Raw genomic sequence first — 15,999 nt, forward strand, 5'->3', positions numbered from 1 at the left:
GTTGGCTGCCCTCGGGACTGACAGCAGACCAACCTCTTCGGTCTTGAGGACTTGGGGCCAATGCCCCAGTGCCCTCAACCACTTCCTGGGTCCACGCTCCGGAACTGGGTGGCTTCAGCCTATGGGGACAGAGAGAACCACAGCTGGCCATGCTTAAGAGTGGCGTCTATTGTGTAGGGAGGTGGAAAGGAGTCAGATGTGAATGTGCAGGTGGGCCCAGAGGATGCACCAAGATGAAGGGCCTGTTTGGGAGGAGCCTAAAGCAGGAAGGGCAAATGAATTTCATCTTGAGGGCTGACCTGGATCAGCTGCTATTGGCTGCCTGGAGATGCGGGCAGATACCATCGAGGTTGCGGCCAGACTTGGTGCAAAAAGACTGCCATGATTGATTAGTGATGTCTGCCAGGGCACGAGAAAGGAGAATGTAGTGAATCTGCCTGTATTTGCCATTCCTGGCCTGGAGGGAAGGGGAAAGAAAGATGTAGGGTGTGGACTACCTTGTCCTGAGGTTTGGGGAAGCATGATGTCAGGCTGGGAGAGGGAAGCAGGAAGGGATCCCGGCTCCACAGAGGGTTCCAACAGCCCCCTCCGATGGAACCTGTGGGATCTAACCCACGGGCAAGCAGGGGAGCTGGAACAGGAAGATGCAAGGTGTGTGCGGGGGGCCACATCAGGAGAGCCTGCAGATACTAATGTGGAAGAGGTGGGTACAAAGGAAAGGTTATGGGGACAAAGTCAAGGACAGTTTCAATGGTGGGGGCAGGGCTAGAGCTCCCAGAGACGGTTTTTGGCTGGTGGTCCCCGTACGGACCGGGTGGATGAAGGGGCACCCATCCGGAGCCTTAGAGGCCTGTGGAAACTGTGTGGACTGTCCTCTGGCCTCTCCTGGCAGCCTCACTCCTGCCCAGCCTTCCCTGTGGAAGGGAGGTGGTAGGTCACTTATCAGAAAGGCCCTGGGGAATGACCCACATCCAAAGGCAGGCCCAGGGAGACCTCTGCGGTCCGGTCACACAAACCATGCAAGGTCTGCACAGATAGACACCCCAGAGCCACGTCTCCACCCAGAGGGCTTGGACAGACCCCGCCAGAGACATCCAGAGCTACACTGGAGGGCAGCTCTTTTTCAGAGGGTGCAGATGCCTCTGCAGTGCCCCTGCTCTGGCCGGCACGACACTTCCTCAGGCTTGGTCAACAGGTGGGGAGGGCGGCCCAGGGAGAGGCCAGAGCCATTGGGCAGAGCCAGCCACGCCCCCGGGCCTGGCTGCCCAGCTGCTCCCTACCATCACTCAGGGAGTCGTGTTTCCACGGGGATGACTCTGCTCATCCCTGCTGACCCCGTCCTCAGCTGCTCATCGGCCCCATCGTGTGCATGGGAACACGTGTGTGAGCACACACATGTGCACACACACACACGCACACCCCACAGTCATACCCTACCATTTGCTACACACCTTCCCGCCTTCAGCCCGTCGCTGCCCTACAGACACGCCCACACAGAAGACACTGACCTGCCGGATGGCCCTGGAGAGAGACCCCCATGGCTGCTGGGCTCCCTCCCAGTTCACAGGCCACGCCTGGCAACAATCCTCTGGCCTGATGCTGTCCACTCTGCCCTTCACAGGGGCCCAAGCGGGACGACAGAGAACCAGAGACAGTCTGGCTCCGCCCCAGCATTCGTGGAAACTACACTCACTGGAGTCCCTGGAGGCCCCCAGAGGACAGACCCAGCAGTGTCTCCTCAGCTGGCCCTCCTGGTCCCCCTCAGGCACCTCACACTGCCACTGCCTTTCTTCCTGAGAGGAGGGCCTGTCCTATCCCTCTGGCCACTGTCTCCACCTCAGCTTTGTGAACTCCTCCTTCCCACTCCTGGAAAACACTGCTTCTCCAGGGCCTGGTCTGTAGCCCCGTTTTCCTTTTTTTTTTTTTAATTTTTTTTTTTCAACGTTATTTATTTATTTATTTTTGGGACAGAGAGAGACAGAGCATGAACGGGGGAGGGGCAGAGAGAGAGGGAGACACAGAATCGGAAACAGGCTCCAGGCTCCGAGCCATGAGCCCAGAGCCCGATGCGGGGCTCGAACTCACGGACCGCGAGATCGTGACCTGGCTGAAGTCGGACGCTCGACCGACTGCGCCACCCAGGCGCCCCAGCCCCGTTTTCCTTTTGACAGCACGGACCCCTCCTTGTTGTGTCCATCCCTGCCCCGGGGGGTAGCCACCACCCACCTCCTTTCCATGGTCACTATGGCTTTGCCGCATCTGTTCCCACTTCCCCAATGGCCCCAGACCGGTCAGGTCAGAGCTTTGTGCAGCCAGAGCCTTCAAAGCTCTAAGATAAATGGTAATTCATGCCCTGCCTATGTGATTGCCTGGTGGTATCCGTCTCCCCCACCAGACTCCTCACAGCCTGGGGTTTGGGGTCACCACTGATTCTGGTGCCTGGCACATTGGTACAGGTCTGTTTAACGACTGCCGCCCGGTCCCCGCCTCTCTCCGCTCACCTGGGCTCAACCCTGGGCTCCAGACCCACAGATGGCACAGCCAGCCTGGCACCTCCTCCCGCTGATCCCAGCGGCCCCAGACGGACTCCTTGTCTCTCCCTTCAAAATCTGCACTTCACCCTAAATTTCTCTCCCGCCCTCTTCACCAGCCCTGAAGCCCTTCGCATCTGGATGTCTTGGTATGTGAGAGGGAAAGTGCCCTCCCTGGCTAGGCCAGTTGAGGCACAGTTTTGGTTGGTGTATACCTGCTCCGTTCCCAGGCCCAGCACCCACGAGGCTCTCCATCCTCCAGGCTTCATCACCCCTCACCTGCTCCATCCAAACACCCCACCTGCCTCCCTACTCCCCACTGGGCTCCCCTGCAATCCACCATCCGCACTGCCAAAGCCACAAATCTGATCAAACCCGCCTCCTCCTTCAGTGGCTTCTCACTGCTTAGTAGTGTGTCCACACCCTTCCACCTGGCTCCCCAGGCTTGCCACGATCCAATCCCTACCTGACCCCCTCCTCCTGCCCCACACGCGCCCATCCTCTGGCCATGCTACGTCCGTCCTCACAAATGGGCCAAGCTGTTTCACACCCACCCCCACACCTTTGCTTATGGTCTGCTTGCCTCCTGGAACACCGCTTCTTTTTGTCACCCCAGAGAACTTTAATTTGTCTTTCTAGACTCAACCTCCCTGGGCACCCTGGCTGAATGGATTGCTTCTTTGTACCACCAAAGTGCCTAATACGGAGCAAAAAGGTTATTGAATGAGTCAATGAATGAATGAGTGAGTGAGTGAGTGAATGAGTGAATGAATTCGAGAAACCCTCCACCTTTGCCCCTTTCTCCTGTAAGCACACCCTGTACCTAAATCATGACCAGAGACCACATCTGCTCTGATATCCCCTCCCCCCACCTCCTTCCTCAGTTCACCCTCAGGTGCAAGTGCCCCTTGTCACTGTGATCCTTGGGCTGCTTCCTGCCCTCACGCCTTTTTTTCTGCATTTTCTCCCTCTCCTACAGAGCCCTCTGACCTCACTTCCCTACGTGTTGTCTCAATGACAAGAGCCATCCTTATAAACCCTCCTCGAAAATACCTTCAACTCTTGCCTTCTCTCTCCTTCCATTCCACTCACCTGGGGAAACCCCAGCCCCCCTCTCCCAGCTGTGTTTCTGAATCAGCCCCTGGGCAGCCGGACGTTGCCAGAGCAAAGACCAGGCCTGGCTGGGTTCACAGGTGACTTTGTGGTTACAAACTCTACCTTTATCCTCACTTCTGCCCTGGGGAGTGCAGGTTTCTCTGATGGTCTCACCTCACTTTTCCACTTAAAAAAATTTTTTTTGAGGGTGGGTGATGGGTATTGAGGAGGGCACCTTTTTGGGATGAGCACTGGGTGTTGTATGGAAACCAATTTAACAATACATTTCATATAAAAAAAAAAAAAGAAAAGCCCACATAAGTAATAGTGAAAAAAATTTTTTTTAATGTTTATTTTTGAGAGAGACAGTGAGTGGGGAGGGGTAAAGAAAGAGGGAGACACGGAATCTGAAGCAGGCTCCAGGCTCTGAGCTATCAGCACAGAGCCTGACACAGGACTCGAACTCATGAGCTGTGAAATCGTGACCTGAGCTGAAGTTGGCCGCTTACCCAACTGGGCCACCCAGGCGCCTCTTGCTTTTCCACTTTTTGAGAAAACTATTCCATGCCTTCTCTTCTTTCCTCTAATCCACCACCCCCCTCCCCGTGATGCTCTCAGCTGGTGACTTTGCCTCAGTCTTCGATGAGAACATAGCCTCGCACCCTATCTAACCAACAAAACCATCTTCATGCCCCGCCCCTTGCCTTCACCATCCCGCAAAACTGGAAGAAGAATCACCAAAGGCGAGGCCTTCCACATGGGCTCAGCCCCGACCCCTCTTGCCTTCCCAAGGACCTCATTCTCTAGCTATCTTCTCTCTACCACTGTGAACCTCCTCCTGGCTATGACCAGGATCTCCCATCTTGAAAATAATGGCAGTGGTGACAAAAGCTCTCCCGGTCTCATGCCCCTTCATCCGTTGCCCTATTTTTCTATTTCCTTTCATGGAGAAGCTTCTTAGAAAGTGTCTACACCAGCTGTCTTTACTTCCTTACCTTTTGTTTGCTCTCTAACCCATTCCAACCTGGCTTCCATTTCCCCCACTCAACTGAAATGGCTTTTGTCAAGTCACTAGCACCCTCTCTGCTGCCAAGTCTGCTGAACACTTTTCTGTCTTCACCTCCCTCAACCTCTCAGAAGCATTCAACCCAGTTGGCTGCAGCCCCCTTCTGGAAAGCCTCTACTCGCTCAGCCTCCATGAGAGCATAGCCACGGCTTCCCTCCTACCTCTCTGGCTGCTCCTTCTCAATTTCTTTGCTTGTTCCTCTTCCTCTCTTCAATCTCTAAAGCTTCTCAGGGCCCAGTTCTGGGTCTGGATGGCATCATTCTTAGGACTGTAAATTGTGTTACAGGAATATCGTAACATCTCCTTTGAACTCCAGACTGATATATCCAACTGCCTACTGAACCACTCTGTGTGGATAGCTAACAGGCATCCCAACCTATGATATCTGGAATGAAACATTTGCCTTCCTCAACTGTTCCAACCCGCAGGCTTCCCCAACCCAGAAAACATCTATCCATCCATCTGGTTCCTCCAGTCAAATATCAGGGTGCCTCTTTGAATGCTCTTTTTTTCCTCGCCTTCTACATCCAGCCCATCCAAGGTTCCATTAATACCATCTCCAAAATATACACGTCCTCCACCTTTTCCCCTTAGACCATATCACAATAATCTCTCACAATAACCTGTTTCCTGATAACTGCTTTTGCCCTGCCCCCCTGCAAACCTGCTCCATAGAGCAGTTAGTGATCTTTTAAGAATAAGAAACTAATCATGTTGTTTCTCCTGCTTAAATTTCTCCAGCAACTTCCTGTTGTGCTTAGAACAAGACCTAAATGTCTTATGGTAGCCTACAAGGCCCTGGGGATCCAGCCCCTGTCTCCCTCTCCACCCTGTCTCCTGATTCTTCCCTGCTCCCTCTGCCCCAGTCCCACTGGCCTCCTTCCAGCTCCTGGACCACTGGGCTTATGCTTGCCTTTGGCTTTTACCTGGCCCTGTGCTCCCCTCCCTCTTCACATGGCTCTTCCATCTTATCCCCCCCCCACCCCCACCCCAGTCTAGGCTCAAATGTCTCTTCTCCAAGTGGCTTTCTCCTTCTCTACTCTCTATCACAGTCCTCTGTATTTTCCTTGACATCATATGTCATAATTGGTAATTACTTAAACAAGTAACTTGCCTAATTTATTTGTCTAGACTGAAATGCCAAGAGGACAGGAACTGTCTGTCTAGGTCACCATGCCCAGTCCCAGGATTGGGCACAGAGTAGGCGCTCAGTACATGTTTGCTGAAAGAATGAGCGGATGAAAACTTGGATGCAGACCTTTCCATAGTTAAAATGGATTCCGATATGTTTCATTGTTTCATCCATTTGCTCATTTATTTATCCATCCATCCATCCATCCTGTTAATAAGCCAGAAGCTAAGCTAGCCCCGAACAGGACTCGAAGATGCACCAGTTGGGCATCTTGCTTTCTGAGAGCTGGTAGTTAGGGGAAAGGGGACATGGGGACATATAACTATGACATGAGGAGAAATCAATGCTTACTCTAAACAGGGGAGGTCGTCGTGCTATGGAAGTTCAGGTGAATGAATGGCTACTTCCAGGTCAGAGAAGGAAAGATGTGGCTTTTCAGTTGGGCCTGAAAGGATGCTTAAGTTATAAACACAGAGGAATGGAGGGGAATAGTACTCCAGGGAGAGGGAGCAGCCAGAACAAAGACAGAAGCAGGACATAGGGAGATGCATTTGTGTCAGTCTTTGTGGGGCACAGAATCTATTCAGGGATTGGGGGAAGGTGGGTTGGGCAGCTGGCTGGCTATAGCAGGCCTGGGCATCTGGACTTCACCCTGCAACCCTGGAGAGCCCCTCACATGGGGCAGTGTGTCCACCCTTTCGATATGTCTAGAGTAGACAGGACAAACTGTGCTATTTCCAGTGGACACCAGTGGAGGAATGAAAGGTTTCCTGGGATATGTGCACGGTGGCTTCCTGGCAGGGACAAGCAAAACAATGCCCCATAGCATGGGTTGGGTGTCATGCTGGCCCTTCTCCACGTGGCTCTTCCAGCTACAACCTGGAGTAAACGGGGCCAACGTGACAGCTTAAATCTTCCTTCCACCAGCCAGAGATTAGACTCTGGTCTCCACCCCAGTCTGTTCCTGAGATGTGGCAGCTGAGGGCCTGCAGGGGGCTCTACACAACCTCTTCCCACGGAATTTAAGAACCTTGGAGTTGCAAGGACCCAAGAGATCAAGGAGTCCAGCTTCCTCATTTTACAGATGGGGAACCTGAGGCCCAGAGAGGAGCAGCAACCCCCCACCCCCACCCTAGATCATGCATTTATTCATTCAACCAACATTTCTTGAGCATCTGCTCTGTGCTGGGCTCGTGCTAGGAGCCAGAATGTAACAATGGCAAACTCCCTGTCCTCATTGAGCTTGCATTCCAGAGGGAGGAGGCAGATAATAAATAGGGAAGCAAATAAGATAATTTTAGAGAGTGATAAATGAGAGGCCATGCCAAGAATAAAACCCAGCTCCCTGAGTGCCAGGGCTAGAGCCCGTTTAGCAAGTGAGAAGCCCCAACGGAACCTGCACTGAAACGGAAGTTTGGGCGGAAGTGGTGCGTAAAGTGAGGCCATCTTGGGGGCCTGGAGATGGTGAGCAGACAGGGGTGAGGGTGGGGAAAGAAGGGTGAGGAGTCGGGGAGCCAGGCTGGGGCCAGCTGTCCATAGGCAGGGAGCCGAGAGTAAGGACGCTAGAGGGTGAGGCGGCCCTTCTCTGGAGCAGGTCCAGCCCAGCATTGTCTTTCTCTGTGGGGCTGCCAGATTGGAACACTCAATTCCAGATATAGTCTGACCACAGAGAGAGAGAACTTTTCTCCCCAGCCTAGACACCCTTTGTATTCATTCATCCCAAGATGGCATTCTTTAGCCACCTCCTCATAAGGTGGCATTTACAATCACTCCTGATCTTCTCCTCATGAACTGTAGTCCGATTAGATCTTCCCCCATCCTATACGTTGTGCAATTGATTTTTCTCTTTTAAATCCAGGTGGACCCCAAACAAAATATCAGCAAGTCAAATCCAACAGTGTATAAAAAGAAGTATACACTACAACCGAGTGGGATTTATCCCAAGTGTGCAAGCACGTTCAACATTAGAAAATCAGTTGGGGCACCTGGGTGCCCCGGTCAGTTGAGCGTCTGACTTTGGTTCAGCTCATGATCTCGCAGTTCGTGAGTTTGAGCCCCACATCAGGTTCACCGATGTCAGCACAGAGCCAGCTTCAGATCCTCTGTCCTCCCCACCTCTCAAAAATAAACATTTAAAAAAGAAAAAGAAAGCAGTTAATGTAATCTATTACATCAATAGGTTAAAGGAGAAAAACCACATAATCATATAAAGAGATGCAGGAAAAGAATTTGACAAAATCCAACACCCATTCATGATTTAAAACAAAACAAAACAAAACAAAAAAAACAGGAACAACTCAGCAATAGTGGAGAGTTTCCTCAACCTAATAAAGAACATTTACAAAAAAACCTGCAGCTCGGGCACCTGGGTGGCTCAGTCAGTTAAGCGTCTGACTTCAGCTCAGGTCATGATCTCACAGTTTGTCAGTTGGAGCCCCATGTTGGGCTCTGTACTGACAGCTCAGAGCCTGGAGCCTGCTTCAGATTCTGTGTCTCCCTCTCTCTCTGCCCCTCCCCTGCTTGTGCTCTCTCTGCCTCTCTCAAAAATAAACATTAAAAAAAAAAAAAACCCTACAGCTAACCTAGTACTTAATGATGAGAAACTAGAAGATTTCCATAAAGATCAGGAACAAGGCAAGGATGTTGCCTCTCACCACGCCTTTCCAAAATATATTGGAAGTCCTAGCTAATGCAATAAGACAAGAAAAGGTAATAAAAGGTATGCTGATTGGAAGTGAAGAAATAAAACTGTGTTTGTTTACAGATGACATGATTGTCTATGTATAAAATCCAAAAGAACTGAAAAAAACAAACTGAAACTAATAATCGTTTCAGGATGCAAGGTTAAAATAAATCAAAGTATAGGACTTTACATCCTACAAGTTGCCCTTGTTCATTATACCTCTTCACCTCTAGTCTTTTGTGAAAGCCTATCAGATCTTGATTTTTTTTCCTCTCAGTTCAACACTCTCACAGCTATGTATCTATGATCCTGACTGTCCCAAATTATTGGCCAAACACAGCTCAGGATAGACACCATCACCACCATCCCCCCCCCCCCCCCCCCGCTCCCACCATATGCTTCTAGAACCTTCTCTCCTAGGATACCTATGCCTTCAAAGAGGCTCTTTCAAACATCCAGAAACCCACCAAATTGCACTGCATTGGCCTGGAATCCTCCGATAAGTATCAGCCATGCTGTACCACCCTGAGATGTGAAAACCACTGTGAGAAGCTCTCCATACCAGCCTGAGAACAGATGTGACCTGCCCCTCACAGCCTTCCCTGTTCTCTCTAGGGTGCATCCCTGTGGATGCAGAGATGGCAGGTGGCTTGCTGGCCTTCCTTGGGCCCCAGTCACCATGCCTCTTGCCAACCAACCATGCCTTTCATCTGCTGCAAAGCTGCATTCCAGGGTTAGGCTGTTTTGTTTCTCTGTGGATTGGAAACAAGACTACTTTAGAGCTGCATGTGGCCAGCGGAGACCCCTCCTTAGCTTCACCTGCAGTGGGGGCTCAGACTCACACCTTTCTGGGAGATTGAAAGAGATCAAACTTTTTCTATCCTGGCCAAAGACAGCACCGGGCATCTGGGTGGACTCCTTCCCAAATTCCTGCATTCCTATTGTGGCCCAGCTCCAAAACACAAAATAGAGCCCCATGCCCCCTAGTTATAAATCTCAAGTCACAGCTTTTTCTCAGCTGGGGCAGTCTGGGGGAAGGGGGGATGGGAAAGGGGTAGCTGTGTTATTTCTCTGCCAGCACTTAGGGCTGAGGCGCTGGCAGGCCAGGGGCCTGGAGGAAGTCACCCCGGGTGCCCTCCCCTCCTGATCTAATACTCTGCAGAGGAAATCTGCTCCAAGAGGTCTTGGAGGGAGGCCTAGAGCCGGGAGCGGAAACCTCCGGACACTCAGGAGCCCCGAGAGTTCCGGAAACAATCAGGGTCACATGAGGGGTGTTTCTAGGCAAGGGGTGGGCTAATGTTGATTGCGCTTTCCATGTGGGGCTCACTGGATCAACGCATGCCTCCTCCTTCTTTAGGCACCCGATTTTACCAACCTAATTATGTGTCCTTCGCGAGGGGTAAGAAAGAGAGACGTGGCCACATTTATTTTGTACTTACTATATGCCAAGGTTATTTTGTTGTTCAGGATATGTCAGCAGCCCCTCCCCCACCCCCACAATTAGATCCATTCTCTGCCCGTCCCCAGTAGCTCTCAAAAAACATCAGTTAGTTTTCCCCAAACTGCCTCCTCCTCCTCTCAAACCTGACTCTTTTCCTTCCCCCAGGGTGTTTCTGGTCGGCTTGGGGCCAGATGAAGTAAAAACCCACAAATGGGAAATAGATCCTCAAATGGACTGTGTTTGGGTTTTGTGAGCTGTGCCCCCTTCCTTCTAACCCCTCCCAGCTCATCTTTTGGCGGCCCTAGACGCCTTTTCTCCTAGAAGCAAAGGCCCAAGAGTGGGTTTACCCTCGCAAGACTGAGCCTCAAATCAAAGGAATTCATCTCAAGATGTAGAATTCCAACTCAGTCAGCTTGAGGAAGAGTCTGTTAGGAGTGAAGGAGGTTGGTTCCTCTGGCTCCCAAATCTCAGTAGCTTCACTCGGCATCCTGACATGCATAGGCCCATGAGGTGGAGGCTTCAGAATTATTTCTTGAGGAAAAGCAGTCATGGGTATGTTCATTGGGTGCTTCCTGAGTGTCCAGCAATGTCCCAGCTAACAAAGACAGAGGCAGAATTTGAACGCCGCTCTCTGACATAAATCCATGTGCCGGCTACTACCTTGGGGAACTGGGCTGGCCTGACCCTCACCTGTCTGTCCTCTTCAAAGGGCAGACTGGGATCCTTGGGCCAAGCCCCTAAAATGTACCAGCTGGGGTGGGCACCTGGCAGGGCTAGACTCAGGTCTCCTGGGGCCTCGTGTCAAGAATTGTGGGAATGGGGACTACAGGTCAACAGCTTGGTAAAGAGACTTCCTCGAGGTATGGGTTTCTTTTGTACCAGTCGACCCTCATATACCCCCTAACTCCCTCTGCAGCCCAGTTGTACACACACACACACACACACACACACACACACACACACACACGCATCACTTCCATGAGTCATTTCCCAGCTGCTCCAAAGGGTGGGGAGGCTGATTAGTTCCAGCCAGGCCTGGGGCTTCCTGCCCTCTGCTAGCTCGGCTTTTCCCAAGGAGCTGCACGCATGACCACCAGTGCTCTATGGATGCCACCCTTAAAACCTGTGCGTGCACACCCTCTCCTGTGAACATCTGGGCCCACCTCACCCACCTTTGGGCAGATCTACCCCCTGCACACATGCCTGTCTCCCCTGCCCTGCCTATTTCCACCTACAGTCTACCCCGGGAGATGCCTGCCTCTATTCTCTTCTCTGCCCCACACCCTCACCCTTCCCAGACCGTGGCTGACAGGCTTTTTCCTTCTGTGGGTCCACTGAGACACTAACAAGAGGATTGTTCAAAACTGATCAGAGCCAGGGGCGCCTGGGTGGCTCAGTAAGTTAAGCGTCTGACTTTGGCTCAGGTCATGATCTCACGGTTCATGGGTTCAAGCTCCGTGTCCGGCTCTGTGCTGACAGCTCAGAGCCTGGAGCCTGTTTCAGATTCTGTGTCTCCTTCTCTCTCTGCCCCTTTCCCACTCGCGCTGTCTGTCTCTCTCTCTCTCTCAAAAATAAATAAACATTAAAAAAAAAAAATTGACCAGAGCCCACCTGGCTCCCACTTTCCTCCGTCAACCCCCCACCATCCACTTACAGTGAACTTTGAGCCCTCCCCGCTAGGTCCCCACATCCCTGCCAGGCCCTGGGGGCTGGGGATCAAGGTCACCAGCATCAGGAAGAGTGGCCCCCTTGCTTGCTGCCTGTGAAGCTTGGCCTCTAACTGGAAACCCACAAGAAAGGCTGGTGGACTGTCCCTGCCCCTTCAGCCAGCGTGGCCCTGTCACTACCTCCGAGAACTTTGCTTTCCCCCAGAAACTGCTCCAGGGCTGTTTTCCCACCAGCTACCCTGATAAAAGTTCTTTCTCCCAAACTGGGCCAATCTAGAACTTACAGGCTTCCCAAAAGGCCAGAGTCACAAGCAGATCTTACTAAAATATAAGGCAAAGGGACTCTGTTTTGCTTTTGGTTTCACAGTCCTCACGGCAAACATCTATAAACCGCAGACCCTCTTGGAAGGGGGTCTGCCGTCCATTTTATAAAAGGGTCTCCCTCACCTGAGGGAGACCAGATAGGAAAAAATATATATATAACCCCTCCCAACTATGTGCCGAGAGCTGGACAGGGTCGTCCCGCTTCCTGCCAGGCAGACCCACCTTCTCCACCTTTTGTGGCTCCTCCCCTCCTTTTGTTAACCCCCCACCCCCACCCCCACCCCCACCCCCAAGAGGCCACGTTGATTTCAGAGTCACAGCCTGGTAACAGCTGTGATAATTACCTACTAGTTAACACTTACGGAGACCTGACTACTTGCCAAGCATTGTTCTGGGCACCTCACATTCATGAGCTCATTTAATCCTCACCACGGTCCTACTATTAACACTCCATTGGACAGATGAGGAAACTGAGGCACGGAGAAAGTAAGTAACTTGCCAGAGGTTATTTAGGCCGTAGACTGGAAACCCGGCTCCTGGGGCTCTCGAAAGAGCCCTTGGCTCTTAAGCACTGAGCTATATCACCACCCACGTCTAAACTGGACCATGACCTTCTAGCACCTACCTGGTGGGGATGGGGAGGGGGGCAGGGGCACCTGGTTTCACAAACCAGTTAAAAAACGGAGTGGTGTCTGGTGACCGTTGTGCATTTGCACCTTCTGTTCATGCTAGGGCTCCTGGCAGAGGGCAGCAAGACCGGAGGGGCAGGGGCGGCCTGCCCTTCCAGGGGTCCAGCGGCTTCTCTGTCACCCCCTCCCTCTCTGCTCCTCAAGCCCCTCCTGCTCCTCCTGCTGCCCCATCCCCCCCCATCGATGGCTGTTGACTGAAAACTGCAGGGAATAAAAATAGCTGTTGCTGATGAGGCAGAATGGGGGCCAGAGCACATGAAAGGCCTGGGGCAGGGGTGGTGGAGGTGGAAGGAATTGGGATTCCCCCAGCCCCATAAACACCCCCTGTGGGAGCCACTAGGGGCCATGGCCTGTCTCTCTCTGCCACTGCAGAGCTGGGGGCCCCTGCAGGAGGCCCGGCACCTGCCCCAGCCCGAGGGCTGCCCACTGGAAACCCCCCTGCCCCCGCTCCCCCCCCCCCCCAGTCTCAGGGGCCAGCTCTGCCCCCCACCTCCAGCCCTGCGCCAGCATCGGCGCCACTCGCTAGCTGTGTGCCTCGGCTGAGTGACGGCCCTCTGAGCCTGAACCTTCCAAGAGGAGTCAAGGAACTGAAGGTTTGTATGACCTGTACCCTGGTTGTCGACATCCACCTGCTCCATCCCCTCGCTTCTCCCTACCTGCTCTCGGGGAACCTCAGGCCTCAGATTTTTCATTTCCACTCAGTGCATCTCTTTTCTGTCACCTGGAGAGAGCCTTTCTACTCCTCTCTGTGAAGTCCAATCCCTTCTCTCCTCTCTGGCTATGCCTGGCCCCGGGAGACTTCTCTGAACTCCACCCCCAGTTGGGCCACCCCCTCCCCTCCCCGCCAATATCTACACTTTTCTCTATTCTGGTGGCCAGAGTTGCCTCCGAAGGCAGGGACTTTGTCAGGACCACCCCCATCATCCGACCAGGAGTTTTGTGCCTTCAGCATCGAACTCGGGGCTTCCCCTTGGCCTGGGCCTGGGGTTGGGGCCCAGAGAACCTGGTGAGGTAAGCCTGCTAGGCAGCCCTTGACACTCAGACCAGCCTATGGCTAGGAAGGTGACCCTGAGTCCTGAGCCCCCACTCCAGGCAGATTCCCAACCAGATATGACAAGCAGAGCCAGGCTAGGACAGGGCCACCTGGGAATTATCTTCCCAAAATCACACTAAAAATCCCAGCCGATCCCCTGAGAGAAGCCTGGGATGCAGATGGAAATGTGCCATTGTGTTTTATGTCTGGGTCCCTGCATCGCCCACACAACATGATGTGGCTCCAAATACTAGTGTGATAACCACAACTGTCTACAACACGGCCATATGGAGTAAGGCTGCCGGTCATGGGCAGGGGACTGGGGATGACCCCAGAAGAATCTGGAGGGTCCTGGGAGAACCAGTGTTTCTCTACCCCCGAACCCAGCCCTGCCCCACCTGTGTCTGGTCATTGCCACCACTAGGGGTCTCCTTAGCTCAGCTCAGGGCCCTGGGGGCAGTCGTGGCCTTGGTCATAGATGAGGGACAACAATGCCCACCACTGGCTCTTCCCCACCTCTCTGTCAGCCCCTTCCCCTCTCCAGACTAACCAGACAGGCCCCAAACTTGTCTCTAGCTAACTGTCCTCAAGCTGATTCATCCAGAGAGGCTAAATTAAACAGCCTTCAAGGCTCCTGTGGGCTCTAACCTTCCCAGGCTCTGGGGTGATTTATTTCTGTGCAGGCCCCCCGCTGCCAGTGTTATGGGTGGGAGGGGGACATGTTTAGTATCCACCTGGAGGGTCACCTCCCCACCCTGGGGCATCATGAGGCCTCACCAGGACCTGGCCCTGTGCCCAAGCAGGGGGAGGGGCAGCGAGACACAGTACTTAACTGGGTGGAGTGGGAAGGGGCTCAGGCCTTCTGTGCCACACCAGCGCCTTCTTGGAAAGCCTCAAGCAGCCTGCACCCACCCCCCCCACCCCTGGGCCCTCTGGGCAGGGACCTCCCAGTCTTTTGAACAAATGCCCCCCTCTGATAAGCAACACCACACTCCTCCAAAACCCCTTCTCCTACCTCTGCTCAGACCTTCCCGCCTCTTCCACTAGCCACTGCTCACCCTCCTCCCTGTGCCCCCAGTTCCTGGCTCTACCAGCAGGGAGAGGGAGGGGGGCTGTGTTCTGCCCTGGCACCGGCCTTGTGGCCCCCGAGTCCCCTCCCGAATCCCCCAGAATCCCCTCAGTGCCGTGGCCCCATCTTCTTCCCCTGGCGCCAGGCTTTCTGCCTTCCTTACTTGTCTAGGGAGGGAGCCTGGCGCGCCACGGGCCGGCCGGGAGAGGCCAGGGCGGTGGGCAGAGCCTGGGCGGTACAGCCCGAGACGTGTCCTCTGCTGGCATCTCGAAGATTCCTGTTTCAGCAGAGCAAAGGAGCCGCCACCACCCCCCACCCGGCCTCCCGCCGCTCTCCTCCCCCCACAGCCCTGCCTTCCAAGCCACTGTGAACCGGCTGAGCCGCCACTGTGAACAGGCTGTTTTGGCTCCTCTGCTCTCCCCTCCTGAAGAAACTCAGCCGGGGTCACCCTGTGCTCGTCTGGAGCCGAGCCTTCGCCACTGGGCCATTTGTGACCAGGGCAAGGACCCTTGCTCAGAGCAAAGACAGCCAGCCAGGGGCACAGAGGGCAGAGGACAGGGCCACGAGAGGCAAGTTTGGGGACAGAGGGTCAAGGCACAGGCCGGGGCAGAGCAGGGCCCGGTGTGGGCAGGAGGACAGCGGTGCCCGGAGCGAAGTGGTGACTTCCTTAAAGCCAGCTGGGCACAGGGCCAGGGTGCCCCGCTCCTTGGGGTGGCCTGCCCTTGGGGTGCCGGCCGGGGCGGGGTGCGGTACTCACTGCCGGACAGGAGCGGAGCGCTTGCAGCCGAGCCTGGAGTGCCGTGCCCACCTCCGGCTGGGGCTGGGACTCTGGGGGACTTGGCCGGGGGGCCGGGCGGCGGGGACAGCTGCTGCCGCTGATGTCACAGGGTCATGAGTGAAACCTGAGGACTGGGCCAATCTTCAGGTGGGAGCCTGGGCCGCGCTTCCCTCACCGGGTGTGCTCAGGCTCAGCCTGGGCCGGCCGCACACTCTCCCGCTCACACGTGTGCACACGCACACGCACACGCACATGTGCACACGCGGCGGGACACGCGTATGAGCCCGCTCACGCAGGTCCTTTCCCACCCTTGACGAGCTTACAGGGCTGGTTCTCTGTGTCAGTCTCCTTTCACACTCACTGCCAGGAGTCCGGGGGGCACACGCACACTTGCTCCGGTACGCCCTGTGGGTGTGCCCCCTCCCCACGCAAATGCCACACTCACACACGCTCAGCCATACGTGTAAATCACCCTCCACACGTGCACACAA

Source organism: Panthera leo, chromosome E1, assembly GCF_018350215.1.
Source record: "Panthera leo isolate Ple1 chromosome E1, P.leo_Ple1_pat1.1, whole genome shotgun sequence".
Taxonomy (NCBI): Eukaryota; Metazoa; Chordata; class Mammalia; order Carnivora; family Felidae; genus Panthera; species Panthera leo.